At 42.6% G+C, this 12787-nt stretch overlaps 1 pseudogene; it reads left to right on the top strand.

Moving 5' to 3' along the window:
- The window catches only part of LOC127343283 (NAC domain-containing protein 73-like), a 58084-nt pseudogene extending 50763 nt beyond the window's left edge, over positions 1-7321 (top strand).
- The last annotated feature ends 5466 nt before the right edge of the window (positions 7322-12787 follow it).

The raw sequence follows: 12787 nt of genomic DNA, 5'->3' as shown, positions 1-12787 counted from the left end.
TCAGAGCAAGGTCTCTCATTCTTAGGCTTCACCGCCTTGAGAGTAAAGATGTCGGCTAGAGGATTAGTGCACGATAACACTCTTATATTAGATGGCACAAATTATGATGTTTGGAAAATTTGCATGCTTAGTCATTTTCGGGACATTGACCCTCATATGGAGAAAATTGTAGATATAGGTTTTTCTCCTCCTATGGATTCACAAAATCTATCGTTAGAGGATGAGAAAAATTTATATCTCAATTCTCAAGCTTCTTATGTTCTTATGAATGCTTTGAGAGATGTAGGTCTTTTTCCATACTTGCCTTTTTGGAGCGCTCATGAGTTATGGATAAAGATTCAAGATAAATATGATGTGTCCAATTTTATTAAGGATGATTGTATTGCTTCCACTTCCGGCCGTGGTGAGTTCTCATCTTCATCCACTTCACCAAAGTGTGTCAAGACACAAGGTAATGATATGGTGAGTGGTGATGAAAATTGCAATGTTGATATTGAGCTGTCTATTAATGATTCTTCATCTCTATCTCATTGCAATGTTTCATCTACGGACTCAAACACATCTAGCACTAGAAATGATTTACATGCTTGTGTTGATAGTCCTTGCATATCATGTGTAAGTTGCTTGAAAAAATCTAATGATGATATGCTTGCATTGTCTTGTGGCCATGATAAAAATGATTCCATTTCCTCTAGTTGTTGTGTGTCTAACAATGTAGAGGAAACCAAAGATTCTATTGGTCAAGACAAGATCTTGAAAGGAGCCTCAAGTAACTCCTCATCTTTATCTCACGGTCCTCATATATGCCTTATGGCCAAGGGTTCCACGGTACCTCCTACCATGGAACCTAATATGTCTCGTGGTGATAAGGATGAGGATGAATATGAAGAAGAGGATTGGGTTGTCTCTCTACGCGATAAGGGTAAGAGCGTATTCAAGGTTATTTGCAAAGATAAAATTGCTAGCACTCACTTCTTTGAAATCTTGACTACCGCTATTGAGAGCCAAAAACTTATTTGGATGCATGAGAACACCATTGATAAAAAGGGTGCTCTTGAACGAGAGTATGCCAATGATGTAGCATCCCTAAAGAATGACCTTGAAGAAGAACAAGAGATCATAGCCTCTCTTGAAGAGCAACTTGAAACCCTTGAAGTGTCTCAAAATGAAATAGTTTCTAAACTCACTAAAGAAAGAGACCATGCTAAAGCTAAATTAAAATTGCTTAAAAATGAAAAGTCCAAAGTTGGTGTTGGTCATGATAAACTTGTTAAGGATCTAGATGATCTAGACAAGGCCCACAAGGCCTTGGAGAGCGAACACTCTATCCTCACCAAGTCATATGAGCAACTACAAGCTTCATATTTAAAAGAGCATGCTATGTTACCCTCTCTTCTTGATGTGTCTTGTGATGATGCTTGTGCTACTAACTCTACTTCTTGTGAAGCATCTATCTTGAAGGAGAATGTTGAGCTAAGGGCTCAACTTGATTTGCTAACTAGCAATTATGGGAAATTGGAAGAAAATCATGGAAAGCTTTCTAGCTCCCATGAGGATCTTCTAGCCTCTCATGATAGGCTAAAGTTAGCTCATGAGGCTATCATATCAAAGGCAACACCTTGTAAGCCTCATGTGGATACTAGCACTACTACTCAAAATGCTATATTGCCATGTGCTAGTCCTAGTAATTCATCCACTCATAATATTGCTAAATCTTGTGATGAATTATCTTCCTTGCCTTGTTGCTCTAATAATGAAGATTCTACTTCCTCTAGTACTTGTATTGTTACTAACCATGTAGAGGAAATCAAAGAGCTCAAGGCCCAAGTCACTTCTTTGAAGACCGACTTGGTAAAGAGTCATGAAGGGAAATGCAAACTTGACACGATGTTAAGTGTGCAACAATCCCCCAATGACAAGAGTGGACTTGGATTCAAATCCAACAACAAGAACAATAACAACAACAAGAAGAAGGGCCAAGTACAAGTCAAAGACCCGGCCAAGATTGTTTGCTTCAAGTGCAAAATTGAAGGGCACTATGTTAGATCTTGCCCTTTGAAGAAGAAGCAAAAAGTGAAGCGGCCTCAAGTTCAAACTCATATTCAACCTCAAGTTGAAGAAATGCCACTTCCCAAGAAGAACCAAGCCAATGCTCCCATTGTGGAGAAATCTAGTGAGAAGAAGGAGAAGAAAAGAACTTGCTACATATGTCGCGAGAAGGGCCACATCTCCTCCTTTTGCACTATTGGTACCTCATCCAACTCTATCACCATTGATGATGTTTATTCTATTCATAAGGATGAGGGTGGAAATGTGTTTGCCAAATATGTTGGTGCTCAAAGTGGTGTCAAGAAAAGAACCATTTGGGTTGCCAAGCCCATTGTGACTAACCTCTTAGGACCCAACTTAGTTGGGGACCAACAATCCAAAACTTGATCAATAGGTGCTTGTTGGAGGGCATTGGAGACTTGGCTACATCATGAAGAATTAAGGGATCTTCATCATTTATATTATCTGAAGCCAAGTCTTGGTTATCTTGCTTCTATCATATATTCAATGTTCCTCCTTGCGGTAACATGTGCTCAACTCATTTATATTGAAAGTTACTCGCCCCTTTGCATGTGTTAGTTTTGTTCCTAACATGTGTTTGTATATGTTGTGCTTCCTAATAGTTTTGCTTGAGAAATCAAGTCTATGCATGTTGGGTTGCACACCATGTATTTGTGTTTGTGTTGGAGCCTCTTTGCATCTTGTTGTATCTTATATGGCTCTTATGAGAGATTAATGGACTATAACATTTTGGGGGAGTGATATGCCTTTAGGAATTTCACAATCCTAACAATGTGTGTACATGAGGAATATCACTTAGAATTGATATTGCAAGATTATCTAGTCTCTATGTGGTATGTCATCTTCATGAGAAATTCAAATTCTAATGTCCATTAATATCTCTAGTTGGATCTTATTTGCCTCTTGTGAAAATAAATTCCTTATCACATTATGGGGGGTAATAAGCTTTGTGCATATTACAAGCCTAGAAAATGTGAACATTTGAGGTTGTGTCACATAGAATTGATATCGTAAAAATTATCTCTCTCCTATGTGGCATGTTTGCTCAAACAAGCTCCAATTTGCTTAAATAGCTTCATTGCTAATATCTTTGTGGATCTTATTTGTGAAAGTTTTTCTTGGCATGGTTTTTCACAACGTGTCCCTCAATACATTTTTGGAAAACCATGTGCTTCAAGTCATACTATTAATTTCTTTGCATGTTGGTATGAATACTATTAATTGCTTTGCATATTGGTATGAATACTATTAATTGCCTTGCATGTTGGTATGAATAAATGAAGCTATCAAGAAACTTTCTTTGCATGATGGTTAACTCGTATCTTTTACCATATGCTTTGTTCGTTGTAAATATGATCTTATGTATACTTACAAACTACCACCGGGAAATATTTCCTAATACCTCTTGTCCTAGGACAATTGGTAATCAATTATGAGGTAGATATTTATTGATCATATCTACATTGGCTCTTGTGTTTAAATTGCCTTATTTATTGCCATGAATTTGTTGTGCTTTGACTCCCATGTGTCTTCCTTGCAACTTATGGATCTAAGTTGTCTATTCAAACTTTCTAGCATTTTAAGAAGATATAGGTAGCGTGATGATCCTAGTTTTGTGCATTTTGTATTCATATGAAAAATTCTAGATAATGCACCAATCTTGGGGGATCTCTTCTATATTTATTAAAATGCTTAACATCTCTTGATCATTATCAAAAATTTGGTTTTGGGAGACATAAACTTTCTCTTTGGTACTTTGTGCCATCATAAGAAGTGTCGAGGGTTTGGTTTATTTGTTGGAACCTTGCTCTCTTGGGAGTTGGTTATCTCATTCCTTTGCGTTTAGGTTTAATTAGCTTCTCATAATGAGATAAGTCTTTGTAGTCAATCTTGTGTTGATTTGATTCTTTGATACAATTTGGACAACCATTGTCTCTTGGTTTATTTGGTGTTTTGTCCAAATTGTATCTTCATTTGGTTCTTGAAAGTATTGTGCATGCATATTTAATATATGTATATCTTATGGCATGTGTCACTTTCTTTGATCCAATATATAGGGTAAACTCCATCAAATCCTAATTTGGCTAAGATGTGCATGAAATTCAATTTCATATCTGGAGTTTGTCCTATATGTTGTAGTGTGTCTAACTACTTCGGACCCAATTAGTTTGGGGACCATTTTGTACTTACCTTTGTGTTAGGTGCAATGGATATGCATTGGATGTTTGTCTCACTCTTGGGAAGAAGTGGTGACTCAATGGTAACTTGAGGCAAGCTAGGATGGTCAACGAACACATATCTACTACATCCACACCAATGCTATCTCGGTAACAAGTATCTTCTCATGCATATTTTTCTAGCATCCAACCATGTGGTTGCATCTTGGCATGAATCTCTTGATTTGCAAATGTTGTGCTTCTTGCAAAAGTCTTAATGAAACCTCTTTATTGTGAATGTGAGTAAGTTGAGATGAGTGCATTTGTTGGGAAGTATATTAAATCATGCTCATGTTTCATCCATCCCAACTATGCCTATCTAGCAATTTTATTGCATATCAATTCCTCAAACCTCTCACATGTGCAATATCGATGAAAGTGCAAATTTAGTTATTTCTTTTTAATGCAACCTTGAAGCCAACATATGGTTCAAGCATTGCCTATGGACAACACCTACAAATATAACTCAATGCAAACATTAGTCCATAGGGATTGTCATTAATTACCAAAACCACACATGGGGGTCCATGCACTTTCAGTTCCCCCCTATACACGCAGAATCTGCCTAAGTGTAGGAACCCCCTGTCCGAGAAGCCGGACACACCTGGGGGGTAGCCTTGGATATAAAACCATCTCAAATCACTTTTGTGCATTCCATGTGGACACACACAAGTTTTGGGGCCATTCCCTAGATCCGATGCTCGATTTCCGACGAAACCCTAGTTCTGTTGACCGCGCGGTCTACCCCTTTGACTGCATCCCATCGGGGGTCCCCCGGTGGGCATATGCCTCCATTTGAGCTTGGTTAGGTCATAGGTACATGTGGAAACAAGGATCATCACATATGATCTCAAGTTTCTCTCCGGTTCACCTCCGAGAGAGTTCCCCCCTATACATCCAGAATCTGCCTAAGTGTAGGAACCCCCTGTCCGAGAAGCCGGACACACCTTGGGGGGTATCCTTGGATATAAAACCATCTCAAATCACTTTTGTGCATGTCATGTGGGCACACACAAGTTTTCCAGCGATTCCGACGCTCCGGTGGTCTGTAACTTGGAAAACCCTAGGGCGGGGACCCCACACATCTACCCCTATAGCTTTCTCCGTGTGAGGGTTTACCAGTGGACTTTTTTATTTATTTTGCTTTGTTTAGGACATATGTACATGGAAACCATAGGTTGGGCATACTTTACCATAAAATAGGCTCCGTTGGAGCCATGGCGGGGGTTTCCACATACAGATCCTGGATTTTACCAACTGGTAGCCCATTATGCGGAAATCGTCAACGCCGGGTACATCCAAGGTTAGCCAAACCTTACATCACACTTGTACATGTATGTTAGGGGCAGAAGCAAGTTTTCCAACAATTCTGACGCTCCGGTGATCTGTTTCTTGGGAAACCCTAGGGCGGGACCCCTAGGGTTAGGGTTTTACCAAGTGATTTGTTAGGGTTATAGTTAGGGTTAGCAATGTATGTGGAAACCCTAGGGTTAGGGTTAGAGTTAGGGTTAGGGTTAGGGTTAGAGTTAGCAATGTATGTGGAAACCCTAGGGTTAGGGTTAGGGTTAGGGTTAGGGTTAGGGTTAGAGTTAGCAATGTATGTGGAAACCCTAGGGTTAGGGTTAGGGCTAGAGTTAGGGTTACGGTTAGGGTTAGAGTTAGGGTTAGAGTTAGGGTTAGGGTTCGGGAAACCGTAGGGCGGGGAACCCGCGGATCTAACCATATGTACATCGATAGCAAATGTTGGGCCTAGTGGCTCCGGTTGACCCGTCTGCGAAGAGCGTCACCCATGGGACCTACATATGCCATCTACGAATTCTTAAAAAATAGAACCATTTTTTACACAATTCATACTAGTAAATAAATAATAGAAACATATTATAAAGTAATATGAGAGAGGGAAAAAATAAAAAAAATAAAAAAAAATCCTATATGCCGAGGGTGGCCGTCGGCATAGGGTGCCCATGCCCTATGCCGAGGGTGGCCGTCGGCGTCTAACTGACGCCGTGAGCGGGCGACGACGGCGCGGGCTGGGCCAGAGGCGATGCCGGTACTACGCCGAGGGCCAAGGTGACGCCGACGGCTGCCCTCGGCGTAGCCTCCTCTACGCCGACGGTATTTGTACGCCGACGGTCGGCTTCCTGATCTGCCCTGGCGACTCCGTACGCCGACGGCCCCGATAAAAAGCCGTCGGCGTACAGTTTGGCTGTCGGCGTCTTCTCCCATTCCTGTAGTGTTTCACTTACCGGTGGTAGTAATCGTAAATATAATTGACATGTAGGGTAATTAAAGAAGGACGAAAATTATGGGGAGAAACCTTCCTTCCTTTATTAGTAGGTAAAGATATGCATCAATTAGACCAAATTTACACCTGTAACCCTTCGCGTTATGGTTATTCACTTAATTTGTTGGTTCTACGAGTCGATCGGCAAGGATGGCCTCATCCGTCACTTCTTCCACCGGCCGTCCAAGGCGTACACCACCGGGACGAGGAAGCGGCATAATGTGCACACCGACGAGCAGGGCGGTGAGACGCGGTGGCACAAGACGGGCAAGACCCGCCCCGTGTTCACCGACGGCAAGCTCAAGGGCTACAAGAAGATCCTGGTCCTCTATACACCAACTATGGCAAGCAGCGCAAGCCGGAGAAGGCCACCAGTTCCACCTGGGCTCCGACGAGGAGGAGAAGGACGGCAAGCTCGTCGTCTCCAAGGTGTTCTACCAGACGCAGCCCTGGCAGTGCGGCGGTTCGGCAGCGGTCGCCGCCGCTGCTGCCCTCGCTGCAGGCAACATCATAATGGACGGCGGCGGTGCAGCTACTGATCACCACCCTCATCATCACGAGGGTGGCAACAACAGCAGCATGCTAAAGGACGCTGCCGGCATTGTGGATTTCTACAGCCCGGACGTCTCTGCAGCACTGATCGGGTACAGCAGACAGACGGCCTCCTACCAACCGGGCGGATGCGGCTGCTTCTGCACATCTGATGCTTAACTTCGAAGTGCACACGGGAGGCACAGGCTTTGGTCCCTGACCAAGGATTGCGAAGCCAACTAAGGCAAAGCAATTCTGTTCGTTGACTGATAAACTATATATACTTCATTACTAGGTTAGAGGCCCGGTGCCCGGATACACGTAATGAGAAGGTGGCAGGCAGATAATGGCACTGGGGAGTGCGAGTGAAACGGTACTACTGGATAATAAGGGTGTTGAGTGGCCGCACAGTTTAGGGATCAACATTTGTTACATTGTTCATTATATACACATACCTATACACGGACTTAACTTACGTCTTGACCTACAATCAGTTTTTTGTTTAATGATGTAATGTTCGCTTAATAAGAATCGTGAATTTTAATACTATTGTTTCTTGTGGCTTTGGGTCATGTGGATAACCAGAAATGACCATATCTTTAAGGAGATTGGAGCAAACCATTTTAGATGCAAAAAGAAACTCAAAGACGAGCTGGCTATGGATATCCAACGAGCCAGAACAAAGATGTATTCAAGTTTTCAGTCATGAATTGATTCATTTTCACAATTTTGTTTTTGCTATGTAAATATTAAAATATCCTAGAGTAATTGTTTTCTCGGAAAAAGGGAACATACTCCCTCTGACCATGAAACATGTCTTAGATTGGTCTAAATTTAGATGTATCTAGATATTATTTAGTGTTCATGTACATTTAAACATAGATAACTCTAAGATAAATTTCATAGGATGGAGGGAGTACATGAATAAATCGATAGCAATACATGTGTATGTTTCGGCATGCATTGAGGTACACATGTAATCAAAGTATTTGTAGGTACGAGGAGTCAAAAGAACCAAACTTGTAGTTGAATGGTTAGGAGAGTAGTGGTACCCCATCCCAAAGGATCAAACCTCAGTTTGACACTTTGATATCTAATAAAGGCGGAATATTCTTTTAGTGGCAGACGATGTTCTCGTCGATAGCGATGCACCTATGGCGACTTCGTCAATTTTGAAACCCACCGGATCAATTTTTTGGACTCTGACTCTCGGAGGTACTCATACAGCTAGGGTATGCGTGTGTGCGTTTATAGTTGTGAGTTTATATGCATATTTATGAGCATCTTCATCTTTACTGTGTCTCGCGAAAAAGATAAAGAGGAGACAACATAGAGAGGGTTTTCAAAGATCTAAGAGCAACTCTGGCGGATCCCTTAAAAATAGAACTTATAAATAGTTTTAGAAGTCAATTGGTTTTGAGTGAATTTCACATTTTACCCTATAGTTGCGCATTTGTGACACATATTACCCTATTTAGTGAAACAACCTCTACCAAAATATCCCATTTAAGAAGCTTTAACGACGATGTAGCCCTAATTTAGCATTTTGCTTGTCATTGTTTGATAGGATAGGCATGATATGTCGATGTGGAGTGATAAAATATGTAAATATAGGAGGGTCTCATGGACGACTATGTCCAAACTTCTTTAATCCATATGTACCATTCCTAACTATCGTCTTGCTATTTTTAGACCCCGGTCATCACCTAACACCTTGCTCAATGAACACACATTCGAAAACCGGGGTCCAAGGCTTTTAAAATGGACAATCTACACGTTTTTTCACTCGGTGCGATAATTAATATCACATATACATAACTAGAGGGTAAAAAGTGGAATTCCCTCCTTGGTTTTTGAGGCTATGGTGTGATCTCACACCTGTGTAGGAATCCTAAAACTCAACACTCGATTAATCTTTTCTTTCTGTTAGGAATAAATTAGCATTGTAATTAGGCTAATAAGGCAGTTAGGATTTCTATTAGGAAAACTACCTAGCAGTTAGAAATCTCGCGTTGTCCAAACGCTGTCTAAACCGAACAGTCGCACAGTCACAATCAATAGAATCAATCATTCACTGCAATCTCTGGTTTCTCTCTACGTCATCAGCACTGGCTCTGCCCCTAGCGAGTAGGCCTCAAGGAGAGAACAGAGAAAAGGTGAGAAAAGAATGGCTTTCCGGCCGCTGCCGGAACTAGTTTTTTCCTTCGCACGGTCGCTCCCATTTTCGTTGCCGGACTTTCAGACTCGCCGCTATAAACCATCATACCAGTATAGTGGATCTACTACCAACACGAGTTCAACTGCCCGATTTCTAGAAGCCCTTCGTCATCGAGACTGACGCATATGACACAGGTTTGCACGTATAAAGGTGGACGAGGCAATAAGATGGTCTTGTAAAAGAAAAGGGAATGCAGTTTCTCAATAAATGCGGATTTCCATTTTCGTTGCCGGACTTTCAGACTCGCCGCTGTACGTCGTCGGAACTTTAACCGGCGCTTTCAGCGTCGCCGGAACAGGAACGGTGGCGTCCGCCACCGCAGGGTAGTGCTTGGTGCCTCTCGTCGTCGCTACGGCCCTGGTGGTGGCCTCCGTCGCCGCCACAACCACCGCCAGCACTACCACCATGTTCACCGTCGTGTGCAGCGCCACCATTTTCCTGGAACACCAGGACCAAGAATCAGGACAGTAGTGCCCCAGGGAGAAGGACAGGACATAGCAGAGGAGGTCGTCGCTGTACCGGATGTTGTTGCCGCTGCCCCTGAGTTAGCTGCCGTGCCGGCAGTTGGTGTAAAAGTTGCTGCGCCTGAATATGAAGATGAGGCCTCCACCTCTAGCATCGCCGCCGACGCAGACGAACTGCTAACCCCACCACCGGCGTTCATGGCTCCGCCCATGGAGTGGTTGTTGGGCGGGCCGAGCGCCGGGTGGCTCGTGGACGATCCCGAGCGTGACTTCAGCGACGACGAGCTCGCGGCGCAGCCGCCTCCGCCGGTGTACTACTTCGAGCGCCATGGGAATAGGCCGCACCTCCCGTCCCCGACGCCCTCCGACGAGGTCGCGGAACACTTCGCGCCGCCGGGCTACGCCGACGTGACGGAGTTCTTCGAGCCGCCGGCTGCGGCTCCCGTGGACGCGCTCCCGCCGGCGCTCACCACCAACCTCCAGATGGAGATGGAAGGGAACGAGGCCGAGGCAATCGCTCGCGCCCGCGCACTCGTCCCCGACCTCAACCTCCCAGCAGCAGAAGAAATAGAGGAGGGGAACGAGGACGCGCCGCCAGCGCCGTCCCTTGCCCTCCCCACTCCCTCGCCGGAGGCCAGGGTGCTTCTCCGTCGCTTCGCGTCGGCCATGGCGGCCCGCCCCGCCGGCATCCGCAGAGGGACCTGGTCGCCCGACGATCTCGGCCTCACCGGCCGCTTCGCGGAGCTCCGCCTCAACGAGGCCGCCCACCACTTCTCCTCCTCAGGGGAGGGGTCGAGCCGCCGCTGAAGCTTCAACAGGCGCTGGCCAGGAGAAGTGTCGAGAGGATAAGATGCGGAGGACGACGGGATATTTTCCCCAAGTCGCTCCTCCCAGTTCCCTTTCTATACTGATCCAAGCCCACACCTGTTGGACCAAAAGGACAGCGCACTTTCCTCTGCCATGTGCCATGAATATAAAAGGCAGAAATTTAGTATTTACGTGATTTCAGTCTGGTCACTATTATAATCAGCATATTTACATCTGCTGTAACTGTATCAGTCTATCAGATGTTATGTAAAAATCTGTTTAGGACCCTACGTTGTTCTTCATTCAGAATAGCAGTATATTGTGATGTAAATACATTCATGTTAGATATTATATCTATTATATGTTACGAGTATATGATATGACATGTTATTAATATATTTGCTTCTAGCATTTCATAACATGGTATTTTGGTAGAATAAGATTATTTCACACTTGAAATTAAATTTTCTTCCAAAATTTCTCGTTAACAAAATATGAGATAAGAAAAAGGCAAAACAAAATATGTGACTATCTCGAAGATCTACACACATATGGCTTATAAGCATCTGCTTTCAAATTGTTCCTCTAGAACAAATTTGTTGCTTTGCAAAATAAATTTTACTATCAAGTAAAATTAATTAAATGCATGATCATACATGCAGGAAAAATGGGTGACATCAGTAAAAAAGAATTCCAAGAACTACAACTTGATGGAAGTAACTATCTATCATGGGCCATGGATATGAAAATAAATTTAAACGGCCGTGGCCTTGGTCCCGTGATTATCACACCCCCCGAAAATGCTCCAGAAATACCCCAAGTGGCAAAGTATGCGACATTACATTTCATAAGGCACCACCTCCATCCCGATTTAAAAAATGAATATTTGATGGAGGAGGATCCACTAGCTTTATGGAACTCCCTCAAGGAGAGATATGACCAATAAAGAGCGGTTATGTGCCGGAAGCCGAGAGAGAATGGTCTCTCATTAGGTTCCAGGACTTTAAGTCCGTTGCGGCATATAATTCTGACGTGCATAAAGTTAACTCCAAACTGAGATTTTGCAACAAGCAAGTTTCATATGAAGATTTAATCGAGAAAACCTTATGCACTTTCCATCCCTCGATGAGGATATTGCAACAGCAATATCGTCAACACAAATACACGAAGTATTCTGAGCTTATATACACATTACTTCAGGTCGAGAAGCATGATGAACTTCTCATGAAAAATCATAATGCTCGCCCAACGGGTGCCATGCCGATCCCTGAAGCACATGCTAATGCTCATTTTACTAATAAATTTGGAAACCGTAAAAGGAACTTCCGAAAATTCAAGGGAAAGTGGAAAAACAATGGTCAAAAGACCAATGGTCAATTTAAGGGGAAAGATCATTTCTAGAGAAATGATCAAAATGACAACTCTCAAACTTGACAAAGGTGTGGATGTGCGAATCATCGTACAAACAAATGTCGTATTCCCAAGCACCTAGTGGATCTATACATGAAGTATGGAGGAAAAGGGAAGCAAGTTCATGGAAATAAGGCTGAAGCTCACTTCAATGCCATTGAAGACAACCCTCAAGCTAGTCCTTCTCAAAGTGCTATTGAAGTATTCAAGCCAAAGGACAATATCATCCTCGATGAAGACATGCTTGTGGACTACACCCAAGATGTTTTTGGAGACCTCAATTGATCTCCTAAACAATTGATGTCACTTAGCTACTCAAATACTACGATGTGTTATATATTTATTGTATAACAACAAGTAGAATAAAGTCTTTTAGACTACATGTATTGTATTATGTGAATCAGACATAATATTGTAATGTATTTATATTTCGAATTTGTAATATAAATACTATGTATGTAATTTAATGAATATATGAATAAAATAAATTTATTCTAAAATATTCTCTTTCTATTTTTAGAAATTTACGGGAAAAATCCGATGGAAGAAGAATTATGTTTAGTGGATAGTGCTACTACTAACACAATCTTAAGGGAAACAAAATACTTCCAAACTCTTACAAAGAGAAAGGAAGATTATGACTATAACCGGGAGTAACAAAGCAATAATTGGTTCAGGAAGAGCCACATTCACACTCCCTATGGGTACTACTATTGTAATTCAGAATGCACTCTTGTATCCTGAATCAACGCGTACCCTTATAAGTTTCAAAGATATCCGATCAAAT

Source organism: Lolium perenne, chromosome 3 (assembly GCF_019359855.2).
Source record: "Lolium perenne isolate Kyuss_39 chromosome 3, Kyuss_2.0, whole genome shotgun sequence".
Taxonomy (NCBI): domain Eukaryota; kingdom Viridiplantae; phylum Streptophyta; class Magnoliopsida; order Poales; family Poaceae; genus Lolium; species Lolium perenne.
Note: the sequence above shows the minus strand (reverse complement) of the source record. Positions and strands in the feature narration are given on the sequence as shown.